The sequence below is a fragment of the Rhipicephalus microplus genome, unplaced genomic scaffold (genome assembly GCF_043290135.1).
Source record: "Rhipicephalus microplus isolate Deutch F79 unplaced genomic scaffold, USDA_Rmic scaffold_28, whole genome shotgun sequence".
Lineage (NCBI taxonomy): Eukaryota > Metazoa > Arthropoda > Arachnida > Ixodida > Ixodidae > Rhipicephalus > Rhipicephalus microplus.
The window spans coordinates 5173607-5188192 of record NW_027464601.1 but is presented as its reverse complement, the minus strand read 5'-3'; the positions used below and the strand labels follow the sequence as shown (position 1 = coordinate 5188192).

Here is a 14586-nt window from a genome sequence, read left to right as displayed (position 1 = left end):
CAATGCACAAGCGTCTGTGTCTTTAAAAGAGCCGAATTTCCACAATATATAGTCTAGATCCGCCTTCCCACAATTTTTAGGTAAATTCAACTGCGCTGTTGTTGCGGATAGTAGTAGTAGCGTTAGGACAGTTTTAATGTTTGACGATGACTTTTTTTGTCGTGTTGACAACAGATCCAGTACCGCCGATCTAGTCGATAGCATTACCTTTACAACCTTTAGGCAGGTATTACCTCCGATTCAAGAGACTTACGAACTGTCAGTGGATTCCTGCATAACGTCTTTATAAATGGCTTCTCAGACAGACCACGTGTGCTGACAGTAACTGCATCGCATGACTTGACTGCCGTGGCGCTTTATCTTCTGTCATTGAAAGCTTTCTAATCGTAGTATTGCCAGCATCTGCTTTGTTAACGCTTTCTGGAAATGTTGTCCCCGTCGTGTAGCACCGAGTTTTGGCAAGCGGACAAACCACCTCAAGGAGACAGGCTTCCGCAAGTTGTACTGGTTCTTTTCCACGAAATAACTGAAAAAATTGCAATTCCGCCTAGTGCACCATTGCCACTTTGTGTTAATGTAGACGTATATGTGATACGGCATGTTTAACATGTGTCTCATAACTTGAACAAGCTAAGCAATGACATGTAAAGGTGATCTTTCCTGCACCTCAGAAAATCTCTAAACCTTAAAAAATCGGAATTCCTTGCCTCGGCAAAGCACCAGCCTGTACCGTTGATTAATAAAGTAAATCTGCCGATATCGGGTGGGTGTGGTCTATGGCGTTCCAGTTTCACGAGCAAAAAGGTATCGTAAGGTCAAACAAAGCAGTTCATAAAGGGCAAGCTCATGCATTGCAACAATGTTAGGTGTGACATAGTGCCACCTGGCAATATTTTGCAGAGATTGCAAGTGCTTGTGCAGAATTTCTATGCATACTTTTTGAATTCTAAGGGTAGAAATAAGTGGAAAAATTTTACAACATAATTTTTTTAAGATGGTGACCACTGCTCGAATATGGCCTCCGTATCTTTATCCCAGAAAAAATGGCAATATCACAAGGTGACTGCGCAACAATAAAATATACAGTACGGTCTTCATAGTTTGTACCTAGCGTTTCTTAGAATCAGCACTCTCGAAAGTTTCGCCTGGCGCGTGTACGTCTCTCTTTCTACTTTCGATCTATCATTCTCTGAGCGCCTTCTATTTCTAATCATGCAGTACCAACTTGCCCAGTTGTTCGTCCTCACACCGATGCCTAAATTTTGCGTTTGATGAGGCTTCTATACTCGGGAACAACTTTCTGTGGCAATGAAGGAAAGGCTATAGAACCAAAGTGGATGGGTGCCATCGCAAAAGACATAAATTCCACAAACACACTTGCCGTTTCAATAAAAGTTGTTTCTCTCTCTCTCTCCACAAATGCGTCTGGTTTTCCACGTGATGACACTGAAAACAACATTACATTATTTTCTACGGTATGCTGTTCATCGGGAGACGCTATGCGAACCAAGGCGATAATAATAATTGTTTAGCTTCATATAATGACACTTCGCAAATTTGCACGGCTGAAGACGATGCACGTTTCATATGCACCTCACAGTCCAAATGGCGTCTTCGTCCTTAGTTGAGTGCTCGTCGTCCACAACTGTTCTGACAACTCGCTGAAGGACCGTATGTTGAATTTTATCCACAAAGAACATTGTAAGCAAACGTAGTATATTCTATGCAGTGGTATTATTCGAACACGACTGGCACTCGAAAAGCGAGTCAAGTCTGAACTCATCGCAGAGCTGTAATTCCGCCCTTGTAGGTTTCCCTTTATTGTCAAAGAAAGTTGTCCCCGGTTTTAGAGCTTTCACCTTGAAAGAAAGACGAGCAGCTGGAGAGTGCTCGTGTTGGGTGGACACGGGTCGTTAATTGGCAGTCAGGAGTTTGGGCCATTTGACATTTACTGGCACCAGTGAAACTGCATATACAAGGGGGATCAAGCTTAGCTAATTGATTTTCCACAACACAGAAGGACCTATTCCTAAAAAGAACAGGCTGCATATGATTTAGCGCGCACCACGCAGCGGGGGTATCAGCGGTGTGCATTCAAATGTTTATTTAAAACATTCAATAAGGGAACATAACCCAAGATCAGCGTCTCCGCATTCGTTGAAGGCAACTTATCTCCTTCAATGAATAAATTGTGATGGCTCGGCGAGGTAAACATGGCGATGATATGGCGAAAACGACTTAAGTAAACAGGAGCTATTTAAGGCACTAATATAGTCGTTGGCACGCGTGCTGGACAGCTGTGGACAACACTAGGAAATCGCGTATCGACTAGCTCAACATGAATCCCAAGGCTGCGAGATCACGTACAGTCTCACATCCAACACCCTCTTTTTGTAAAATGATCTATGGGCTTGTCAGATCACACCTGACCCCATTTTTTGAAGTCCCATAGTCTAGCAGCAACGAAAACAGCAATATCAACCCAGAATCTTGTAAAGATGTGGTTTTTCTTTTTAAAACTCTTCATCTTTGTCTGAGGTATGGCCTTTCTGCGTGCTTTGATGTTATCCTGATGTTTCTATTGCGGTTCATCTGAAGTTGTTGATTGATTGATATGTGGGGTTTAACGTCCCAAAACCACTATATGATTATGAGAGACGCCGTAGTGGAGGGCTCCGGAAATTTAGACCACCTGGGGTTCTTTAACGTGCACCCAAATCTGAGCACACGGGCCTACAACATTTCCGCCTCCATCGGAAATGCAGACGCCACAGCCGGGATTCGAACCCGCGCCCTGCGGGTCAGCAGCCGAGTACCTTAGCCACTAGACCACCGCGGCCATCTGAAGTTGTTTGACTTGCTCACTGCGTGAACCCCACTTTCTGTACCTCTTCTGTTGCCTTTTCTCGCGCCGTTTCAGTAATGACGTCATCAAAATATGTTCAACTCTGACCTTAATCTCTTCTTTCTTGTCCAGAGCCTAGTGACCTTTCCACTTCTGCTGAGCCCATTTCGTACTGCACATTTTACATAATATAAAGTGCTTCACCTTTTCTACCTAGAACTTCAGTTGCCGGACAACCTCCTGCTCCTTATTTTATACCTTAGGCCACGCGTCCGTACTGGCTGTCATGTCAGTCAGCTCGACCTTACTGTATACGGCGTGGTTGTAGTGATATAAAGCTACTATAGCCTCGTGTGCCTTTCCCACTTTCATGTCTTGCAATGGCAAGGCTGCCTTACTCGGCTTGTGTCGCTTGTTCATGCGTAGCTTTGCAGCTGGCTTAACGGCTTATTCTTGGTCTTGTGCACACCACCTGCGGGTTTCTTATCTCGAACAGTCTCAATATTACAGCTGAGTTGCTATCAGGGCTCAACCAGAGGACTGACACGTTTTAGTATGGCCAAGTGCATGCTCGCATTAGCTTCTTTTTGATTCTTCATTTTCAATTCATTGGCTTGCAGTGGATGGCTAACTCTCTGCAAATGTCCCCCGGGCCCAGCCTCCTGTCTTCAAGTTTGAGTTCTTAGCATAAAGCTCTTGACTGTGACTTTCAATGAAATCGTCATTCTTTTTGCTGGGTCTAGGCACGCGACAGGTATATGATGATACATCTGGCAAAGATCAGTAGAGTGGTCAGTACTTTTGGAAAGCCCCAAGTAACTGTCATCCGTGGCAAAGAAGTCTACATGCTGGTTCAATACGTGCTGAACTGCCATGTCCTCTTGTTTTAACTAATAACTTACGTGGGCGTCACGTAGCTGCGTCCATGGGGATTCTGACGTGGTATCACTCGACTAAAGTCGCGCCACGCTTGGTTCATGTGGCATCAAAATAGGTAACCGTTCATTTGATTCGAGGAATAACCATGTCTGGGGCTTGTGCGGCAACGCCAAAAACGGCGAAAAAGCTGTAAAGGACGTCGCGTTTTTAAACAAAAAGATAGAAATATTGGACAGCACAACAGCATTAGACATTCTTGAAAGCCGCTTCTCCAGGCATCGCATGACAACGACCCTGCTCGGTTGGTGAATCTTTGTTAGATGAGGAGGTCGGACAATAAGCTTAGCGTGATCAGTTTTAAACCAGTACTCTCCCGGGATCAAAGGCGAAATGTTTCAAGTCGCAACTAGAAGCTCAAGCACTGCAGAAGTGGGCTCCACAGTGATGTGAGTACACATTGTACCAACTGGCATGACGGCACCAACACCTACGAGAGATGTGAGAGGTTGGACCATGGTAAGAGGTTCTAAAATCCAACAACACTCAGCGAGAGCATGGTGCTTTGGAAACCACTGTCTGAAAACGCATCAACAGAGCGTACAAGTTAAAAGTGTGCTTTAATTTCGGCCCACTGCACAAATAGTTCTTTGGGTGGCTGTGAAACCCGCAAGGAGGCCATTGAAGGGAGACTCGTTTGCTAGCTCTAAGCATTGCATCTTCAACGAGGGCAGTGAGATGCAAGATGGCCAGTATGCCAACAATAATAGCATGTGGCCTTGTTTAGGTCATCTTCAAGGCGATAAGCAGGTGTGCTATTTCCAGAGTTGGTTGCAGAGTGACGACTGTTTCGCTCTTCAAATGGTAACGAGAAAATGGTTCACGAGACTGGTAACTGAGACGCATCGATTGGTGACAATATCTGTCGTTCATATTGTTATTATGCAGAACAGGCATGAGAGGCACTCGTGAGGTTGATGTTCTGGCTGCAATGGGCGGCTGACTTGAGGAAAGAGGCATGCTCTAAAGTTAGGCCGAGTTGTGTGATGATGGCAAGAAAATAACTCGAAGTTGGTGGCCATGTTGCAGCGATATTTTTTGCTAAGTGTGCGTCGCGCACACCGTGTATGCATTAATATAGCGCTGAGGATTTGTCAGTTGTACAGGACTGGTTTCCTATCACGCTTTTCCAATCTGCAGCAGAGTCACAGAGCTCACCAAGTGCTACAGCGAGGCGAGTAGACAGGGTCCAGGATGCGAATTCTTGGGTACGCTTGAGTTCGATTGATTGATATGTGGGATTAAACGCCTGAAAACCACCTCAATATCATGAGACGCCATATACTGGAGGACTCCTGAAATTTCGACCACCTGGGGTTCTTTAAAGAGCACCTAAATTTTATCACACGGGCCTACCACGTTTCCGCCTCCATCGGAAACGCGCCACTGCAGCCGTGCTTGGATCCTGTGACATGCGGGTCAGCAGCCGAATACCTTAGCTACTAGAACACCGCGACGGGGCGTACGTACGCTACAGTTAATCTTGCCACTGGTGATATGAAACGCTACCATCACCACTAAAGGTTGAGAGTGAGGCCGAGAGGTTAGGCAACGTAGTGAATTTTACTGGTAACGTTCACCATCGTGGCAACGTAAAAAAACGGCTGGAGCAGGTCAATCAGCACTTGCGTACCTAAAACCGACGTCTCAGCTGTCGAATCGGGCAGAATGGATGATTGACGGTTCCGGACGATGTCATGAACAAAGCTTTCAGTCATATCTTCCTTCGAACTTGTCGTGTGTGGGTTACAGCACGAAAGATTATGGCATATAATGTCCACTCTGAACCAGTCTAGGTCTTTCGCAGTGGCCTCATTCGCAGTGGCCTCATTCTAATAGCGACATTGCGGTCAATGGACAGGCAGACAAGCTTAAGAGAAGCTTAACGCAGACAAAGGCAGAGATTCGGGCTGATGGTACCAAACACCAACTCACAAAACATAAAAGAGTGGGTCTGGCTTCCGCCGCGTGAATCCTGTCGATTGCGCCATATTTCAGCACTCGGTGACGTATACGAGGTGATGATATGGCGAAAACGACTTTAATAAACAGAATCTACTGCATCAATTCAGTCGTCGTGCATGAGCGCCTAAGAAGAACACTAGGAAACTACATCTGACATTGCTCAACATGGAGCACAAGGCTGCCAGATTATGTGCCGTCTCACAAAATGAAAATAATAAACATGAAATAACAATTGAGCTTTGCTGAACAATACACAATTTCACAACACTCGTGCGATACCCACACCACTCTGCGACGCATCTGCTCGAGTGCCACCCATAAAAAGATGTGGGCAGTCGCACATTTTTGTGTGCGACTGAATTCACTACTAAGTAATGACAAGGTGTGCTTTTTTCATTCAATAATAAAACAAAATGGAACGTGCGAAATAACTTGATTGGGTCCATATTAGACGCTACTTGACTGAGGGTCACCTGGCAATGCCCACTAGGGGATGGTCAGGTAAAACCTGACTATCCTCGCAGAACCCCCTGGATGGAGAGCGTATAACAAAATCTTGCCTGATGAATCAAACCCGGTAAGTGTCCATTAATTAAAACGAGAAGGTGAATAATACATCACTCTTGCTGTTTAAACAAAGCCCGCATTTTCAAGTCGTTTCCACTGGTTATATATATGAAGGACTACTGAAGAACCTATATAAGATGAAAAAAACCATTTAGGGTCACACAAATAGGTTCATATCTACATCAGATAAATTACGAGGTGTAATTATTATAAGCAAACAAATAAAAGAATAATCGATTGTCATGAAGTGCCATGGGTCTGGACCAGGCAATTATTTAGATGCAAACGCGGATATCTAGGAATAGACAGATCTCACGGGAAGCACTCAACTACAATAAACAGACAGAGTTCTGTGCTTGTTATAACAATGTGATTTATTCATTTTGTTACAAATGTTCGTCATATCTGTAAGGCCATTGACGACGCTGTCGTTTGCATCTTCCATTAATGCAAGTTCCTGGAAGAGAAAGTAAAGTTTACTGTAAATACCAGACTTCAAAAAAGTGATCATACATAAACGGGAATCCATGTAACAATGATTGCCAATCTATCAAATATATTTATATGGTGGTGACACATCTTATCATTTCCGGTGTAGCCGTGAAGTCTCACTCGCGACTGAAAGAAGGGAGAATAGTGTGAACGCATGATTGCATAATTAGACTTCCGATATTGAGAAATTATGTTTATCTGATAAGGGACGTAAAAAGGCATGTCTCATATGCGGCATAATGTCTCAATTGAAGTCAAGTCGCCGACTAGAACTACGAGTTTCTGTTTGTAGGTTTTCATATTCTTTCGTCACAAATATGATATGAGTGTATATTTAAACCTTCTTTTATGTCGGACGTATGTTGTGCGAGCTTTACCCTATATCGCGTAAACTGATTGACATAAACGGACATTGAGTGAACGAGAAAGCTTGGTCCAAAGGCCCTTTATGTCTACGTTGAAGTGGCCAACTAGCATAAAGTGTTTCTTCTAGTTGGTACTTAGTATGGCCGTGTCACCATTATGATTGTTGTTTGTCCATTGCAAACGTTTTTGGTTTATCACATACAAACACAATTCCCTGTGATGAACAAAAGCATAGACGGACAAGCCTCGAACCTGAAGTGCTTCCCCTCCATAACCAAACCAGAGTAACTATGAAAGGGGCAAGTACTAAATAAGAAAAAGACATTTTGTGATGATTCGAGGCAAAGTGCATAACTGTTAAGTGAGGTTTGTCTGTCACACAATTCAGCCACCTAGCCAAAGATTAAGAACTTGCTGAACGCCCAGCCATATTGAACTGGTGGCGCTGCTCAAACTTGTGGTCATTGACGATCAAAAAGACAGTATTTCGAATATAATCCGAGGTGTAGCATGAATACTGTCGGCGTTTGTTCTGCGCTTTTGCTCATGCGTACATTCTCATAATCCTTATCTCTAATCATCAGACTCTCTATTTTCATCTTCATAGGGTGTCACCAGTACCATAATCGTGTGTGTACGTGTTTCGCCTTAAGTTTCCTGTTCGCTGCTGAGTGCTCGGGCGGAATGAACGCTATATAAACCCTGACGCCATGCGTGGTAGAGGTGCTGGGTGCTCCGCAGTATGTAAGTATTAGTCGGTGGGTTCTTTTACAAGAAAATACGTAGAAACAAAATTTTAAAATTGCTAGTATTTTTTAGGCTGCGCTGAATATTTGACGCTATGGCCAATGTGAATGCAATTCTATGCACGAAACAAATTGTCAGATTCCATGTGCAGTCGGAATTGATGATATGTGAAGCACGAATGAGGAAGGTTGATAGGTCACTTCAGAATCCTCACAACGTTACGAGCTGAAGGTAACTTATGCCGTACATGACTTCTATGTCATGATTATTATGTTTGGACGTTTCAGTTACCTTCCTCATCTGTTAACTTCACCTGATACCAAATTTGGTACATATGAAGCTAGCGAAACGGCCGCGAGCGTGCTATGAGCATAGCATGTATTTATGTTTTACAAGACATACATATCATGATTATCATGTTTGGACGTGTCATTTACATTCGTCGTTCATTCCAGTAACGTAATACCAAATTTGGTATGTGCGGAACTAGCGAAACGGCGGCGAGCGTGTCATGAAAAGCCCAATATACTCTGACGCAACGTAGACGCGCGCAAAGGCTAGGCGCAGCGACGCCATGCTAGCAAAACGCAACCGGCGCGACCAGCGTCCGTCGACGCAGCCCGGTGGCAACCGGCGGGATATGCGATATGCTGCATTAGCGCCGATTACGTTACTTAGACAGTACCTAGTCTGCCTTTTTTTATTCACGGAGGGACGCCGTGTGAGCTGAAACGCGCATGCGTCAAAGCAACACAGCGCGCGCCTGCGAAAATATGGCAGGCAGATCCACAATGTAGGTCAGTGGGCAGATCTACTGATCTCTATTTTTAGGATATCGTTGCCTAGCGTGGCATTACCGGCGTGACGCAAAGAAACGAACGCCAGCGCGCACGTGCACCAGGTCACGTCAAACTTTATAGGCACCTTTTCGACGTGTTTATGCGTGCTTTGTTACAAATTTGTCTAAACACGTTAGTCTTCTATGTGGAGGCGCAGCATGAGATAAGAACGTCGTATGATATTATGATTCAGAAGAGGTGCTTGTATAAAACACAGGGCCACTGGCAGGTGGCAGCAGCTATAGTCATCGGGAGAGCTTTGTCATCTGCAGAGCGGCTCTAGCGCCAGTTTGCCTGAGCGACTTTTATAAGGCGATCACCACGTTAAATCGGGCACCTCTCCTTCCATCACGCAATATTCTTTTCCTTTATGAATTACCGCTCTTTTATTTTCAATCTCGTAATCGTTTTCTTCCCTATCCTCTATCTTTGTTGTTTCACCTTATCGTGTTTTTTGCTGGGAGATTCAAAGCGACCACCGTAATCCTGTAGCGAGCGCTCGGATTAAACCGAGACAGATATGCAAGTGGAACACGTGAATGCTCCACGGGAGATCATTCCGGATGTTGTTTACGTAATTGTCACTAAGCCAGTTCCAAAAATGAGTTTCTTTTGTGCTCCCTACATTCCCATGGCAACTTTGTCGCCGCTGCAGCGCCCCCATTTTGTCTACGTTGTCGCCGAAAGCAGGGAACCGTTTTTTTGTGTTACTCCGAAACATATGGGCGAGCACTTGCAAATTTCTCCGGTTGTGTGTCGTGCCACTACACATCAAGATCACAGCAAGAGAATACTCTTCGAACCCGCTGACCAAGGTTTCCATGGTGTACTTTGAGACCCTATAGTCCTGAACTGCACATAAGCAAATAAAAAACGATACGATAAGCTACCTGTGCGATTATTTAGAGTAGTATAACCTCCACAGCGGCGAAGTAAGTCATTTTGCAACAGTCAGCCAACGCACAATGATGGCAGTGACGTATCTTGCGCGTCTTATTTTCGCCCGCATCTTTTACATGGCGGCAGCGCAATGACAGCAACCCGCCTCAGAGCGACTTGCTCTGAATCTACCAGTGAAAAGCGTGAATACACTCTGAATATGTCAGGCAAATTCGCAATCGTCACCACAAAACGCAAAATCTTGTTATACCAGTAAAAAAGGCTACTACTTCATGTCATCGCTCACGCTTTCCCTCCAAGAGCCGTTCCTCGCTAGCGGATCAGTTGAGATGCCACCACATCAGAGGCAGATATCGTGCACTCCACGTCTCAAATAGGTCCCCAATCTTGACTGGGTAGCAATCATAGGTACGCGGCGAAACCGCGCTCTGTTTTTGCAGGTGAATTCCTTAAGCCTGTCGTCGATCGCCGAAGCGTGTCGCGGATCGCCAGTAGATCTGTCGGGCGTGTCAAAAACGAAAAATGAAAGAAGAAACATCTTCTTTCGGGACTGTTCCACGCGAGTTGAAAAGCTTTTTTTTTCTTTGCAGCAACACAAAGTGCAAAGGCGTAGCGTAGTGCCGAATAACTTCTACCAAAACCACAGCATGGTTAACACTTTGAGGTATATTGGGACAAAAATGTCCCACTTTTTACCCTGGCGAAAACGCCGTCGCTGTTAAAATTAGACAAACTTATAGTCAAATGATTGTGCTGCTATCTATTATCGGTCACTGATAATGTTTTTTGTGGCAGTGCCTATGCAGTTTCATAGGTGGTGTTGTTGATTCAATGATTTGAAATTTGTCTTGTTTTGATTGTAGAGTTCAGACTTTTTACTCCCGTAGGACTGGATTTACGACAGTTCAGGATAAATGTTAAGAGTTTACTTTTTTCCCTTCTCGGCAGATGTTTTCCGCACGTTTTGCTACCAATATTTTTCAGATCGGAGTATTTGGAGGCTAGAGGTACTGTTCAGTGCCAGCATACATTAAAATAAATGGGCGTCTTGTTAGGCCTAACTGACACTAACTCTTCTTGTTCAGATGTATTTCTTGATTTATTAATTTCAGCGGACTGCCTTTCACATGAAGAGGCACTCGAGCTATTCTTAAGTTGCCGGACGAATAGGAAATAAGTGGGGACGAGGCAGAAAATAGTGAAGATGAAATTGTGCCCGAGTACGCACCACCAGACTTGAGTCTCAATGAAGACGTAGATAAATTAACCTGGGCCATCGACAGAGAAACAAAACAAAAACATCGACGAAGAACTTTAAAAAGCAAAAAAAAAGCCAACCAGGAAGTAATAGGGACTGATCTCGAAGCAGCTGCTGTTGACGAAGGGACCGGTGAAGGGTGAAATGAAAATAAACCAAACATTTCTTTCGGAAGTGCAAAATTATGGGACCTCGAGTTCACAAAAAAGGCGATGACACGTGCAGTAGATTGCTTCGCGTGGTATTTTGACGACGATGTGATTGATATGACATTAGAGCACACTAACCATGCTGGTGTTGAAAAGAACACGACGAAGTGGGCTGTGCTCACAGCAGATAAGCTAAGAGCTTATTTTGATTTGCTTCGGCTGATGAGCGTGTCATCACGACACCACAATTCGCTTTTAAACTCTAAAGAATTTGCCGAAGTCATGTCATTGAAGCGTTTCCAGTACATCATGAACTTCCTTCGTGTGAACGACAACAGTAAAGAAAAGAAAGAAGAAGATAGTTTTGATAGGCTTGCTAAACTGCGTCCTCTTATCGATAAGCTGAACCGGAGCTCACAGGAGGAGTACTAGCCATCATTCCATCAGTCATTTTATGAAAGCATGATCGCTTTCAAAGGAAGGTCTGGCATGAAGCAGTACCTTTCGATGAAGCCCATAAAGCGTGGATGTAAAGTTTAGTGTAGGGCAGACCCAAAGACGGACATTTTGCTTCAATTTGAGGTTTATGAAGGAAAGCATGCATCACGACCACCCAACAAAAGCCTTGAAGAGCATTTCGCGCTTTCCCTTTCAGAGAACGTAAAGCCTTGAACGCAACTGTTTTTCGGCAGTTACTTTACATGCACCAAGCTGACGGAAACTCTTGCCAAGAGAACATTCCTTGCCGTTAGTGTTGTACGCACGAACAGAAAGAATTTAGCTCTGTGCTGAAACAAAATAATAGGCTAACGAAAAGAGAGTACATCTGGTGCACCAAACGTCAAGTTACAGCTTACTAGTAGCATGACACCAAGATGTCCACCTGTTGTCAAACTTTCATAATCTAACAGAAACTGTGAAAGTACCACGAAAGCTTACAAATGGCACTTCGGTGGGTGGAACCTGCCCGAACGCCGTGGCAGACTATAACCTGTGAATGGGAGCTGTTGATAGGTTCGGCTAAAAGTGAAATGCTTACACTTCTGATAGACGTTCCAAGAAGTCGTGATACCACATCTATTATTGTCTCTTTAAAGCAGCTGCCATCAACGCATTCATACAGCACAACACCAACAACGACATAAGCTACACATGGTTCCGTCTTGTGCTAAGGTGACAACAGATAAACGAACATACTTTCAGGCACTACACTAGGCCTGCACCATTTATAAAAAAGAAGCAGGGTCAGAAGAATGGTCAGAAGATGGTTGGAATCTCGGATGCAATCAGATTCACAGGAGGCGACAACAATTCACATAAAGGAATCTCACGGAGAGATGAAGATGGTGTACAAAACAGCGAATGAGGTCCGCACAAAGTTCCCATGTGCAGCTTGCAAGGTCCCGCTCTGTGCAACTTGTTTTGGTACCATTCACTCTAAGTAAGCGCGTAAATGAAAGCGAGAAATACCTTCACGAGACAATGGGACAGTGTTGTCCCACTTTTCAAGGGGCCTGAATACACCAATGGGACATATACGTCTCACTTTTTTCTAAGAACTTAAGCATGCTATCAACTTGAATTTTGTTGCTTACAATTTCTAAGCTCTTAAAAAGCTCAGAAAAGCGAAAATAATTTCAATTTGCCTTGAAAAATTAAAGCAACCTCACAAAGGCGACTTCAATAAGTGCCCCCAGTTTCACAAACACCATAAATAAGTCTTGCGAGTTTCAAGAAGCGCCACAAGAGAACACAGCATTGAATATTCCAGTATACACTTTTTGAAAATGGCGCCTAATCTACGCAAATACTTCACTGTCAAAGCTTAACGACATAAAACGAAAGCAAATAGGAGCACCAGTTCGTAGCCAAGAAGGTTTAAAAAAATGATGTAGTGGAAGCTCTTGTAATGCTTTGCCAGCCGTTGTAAAGCCAGCTTTTGCCCTCCAACGGTCTCAAAAACATGCTACTTTCTAGTGGTGCCCACTAACACATCAAGTGGATTTGGTTTTTCGTTCTAAAAGAAAGGTTCATTACTGAATAAAGGATAGTTGTTTCCGAAATATCATCCGCAATGTCTAGTATAGATGCCCTAAACTCTAATAATACTTGCATTCAATTTTAGGCTTACTGAAAAAAACTAGTAAAACAAGGACGCACTTTCAGCCCTATCTGACCCGAAAAAGTTGCCACGTTGAACTCGTTGGGCGTACGTATAGAAACTGCCGACGTTGGTGTTTATTTGTGTGAGTGCGCCTGTCGCCGACGCGTGCGTCCAGTGTTTCAGCAGCGCGCTTCAGCGTCTCACCCGCATTTAAGTTCCCCGGAGATTCCGCCGAGAAGTCGCCGACCCACGGGGCTCCTGTGAGGATGGCGTCGAGGCCAGCATGCACCCCGCGAAAAGAGCATTATTCCACGTTTACTTCCTAAATGTACAGTCTCTGTTGATGAGATCATCGAGTGTCTCGAAGAGACGACCGGTAGTGAAGGGGTGCTGTTCCTGCTACAGCTCGGCGCTTTGAAGTTCTTGGTAGCAACAAAGACATAGGAAGAAGCCTCCAAGCTCATGATGAATGAAGGCTCTGCCCTTCAGAAGAAAAAAGTTCAAATGGACGTCGTCGGCCTATAAAGTGTGTTCGTGAGAGTGTACAGGTTGCCGCTGTACGTACCAGATGACGCGATGATCTCTGCTTTGCATCTTTTAGGCAAAGTACGTATTTTAACATATGTTACCCTGCAACGACCTCAGTCTACTTTTACTGGCACTTAAGTGGTGAAGCGGAACATGGCGAATCCCGCACCGAGCTTCCCTTCCATCTATGAACACTGCGTTATGTTGGAGTACCGCGGCATGCGTCACGTTTGTGCACGTTGCCACAATGAATGCCACAGGGCTGTGGCCTATGCAACACTTTTTGTCATAGGCGCAGCGCTTACGGATACGCTGTAGATCAATGCAATGAAGCCTGTAGAAGATGTGCAGGTGATCTCCCGACCAAAGAGTGTTTTAGGCGCAAATAATACGCAGACGCAGCTCAGATGACGCTGTCACCGAGTTTTTAGGATTCCTTTAAACCAAAAAAACCACCTCAAGCTCTTTAAGTGTGGTCAAGCGATCCAACCCCTATGAAATACTGCGTCCTAAGAAAAAAACGACAAGACACCAGACCACTGAGATGAAGAGAACGTGACAGATGAATTCGTAGACGCACAGTCGGAATGGGCTACTCGCGTTAAGACAGCCAGTACGCCAGACAGGGCAACTACCGATGAACAGCCCATTCAGACGCAAAATTAACACTTAAATGAGAGTTCAACGAAAACGACCCGTGATTTTTATTCACTAGTAGGCAGCATCAAAACTCGACAAAACTGCAGCACATCAATGGCGTCCGAGAACCGCCAAACACTGGAAGACTACGTACTCATAACCAGAGGCATTGTGGAAAGCACTGCTTCATTTCGCGGCAGGCGACAGTGACAGCACACCGAACGCTAACCTTGGAATGTCGACGGCCTTGA

General features: G+C 44.5%; 1 long non-coding RNA gene across 1 annotated transcript in view; it reads right to left on the bottom strand.

Moving 5' to 3' along the window:
* Positions 1 to 6669: 6669 nt before the first annotated feature.
* The window catches only part of LOC142786700 (uncharacterized), a 64877-nt gene continuing 56960 nt past the window's right edge, over positions 6670 to 14586 (bottom strand). The window contains exon 3 of the long non-coding RNA XR_012889122.1: positions 6670 to 6770. This is a non-coding gene — a long non-coding RNA (uncharacterized LOC142786700). The remainder of the gene's footprint in view (positions 6771 to 14586) is intronic.